Source organism: Salvelinus sp. IW2-2015, linkage group LG8, assembly GCF_002910315.2.
Source record: "Salvelinus sp. IW2-2015 linkage group LG8, ASM291031v2, whole genome shotgun sequence".
In the NCBI taxonomy this organism is placed as follows: domain Eukaryota; kingdom Metazoa; phylum Chordata; class Actinopteri; order Salmoniformes; family Salmonidae; genus Salvelinus; species Salvelinus sp. IW2-2015.
In genome coordinates, this window is record NC_036848.1 from 41,726,819 (window position 1) to 41,727,310 (window position 492).

Consider the following 492-nt stretch of genomic DNA (forward strand, 5'->3'; position numbering starts at 1 on the left):
GAGCATACCTCTTTTGGCATGGCTCAATTTGACCCATGTGACCAGGAACAGATCAGAGTGGCTGTGGTGATCTCATCACACACACACCTGGAGCTAGATTTTTTAAATTCCTTTTCATCCCTTAGGGTCTCCCTTGGGACCGTTAAATAACACATTTCATATGAGAGGTTGATGTACCATGCATGTTTTCAAATGGAACACAAAGTTATGCCAAGGTAAAATAATTCATATTGTTGAACGTTTTTGCACTTTTGTACATAGGCATACACTTTCATTTAATTGATTTATTCATTTGATGGCATAGAAGAAAATATCTTTCCCAATCAGAGGACAAACTGAGTCACACTCGAATAGGACTGGCTCAAGATGCGGCATGCTATTTGGGACTTCTGATGGAAAAATCATACAGGTACGGATTATTCCATCAATTCCAATTTCTCTAAATAAGAAATCCAGAGAGGTTGATTCAAATTGATTGAATCAAATAAGAAG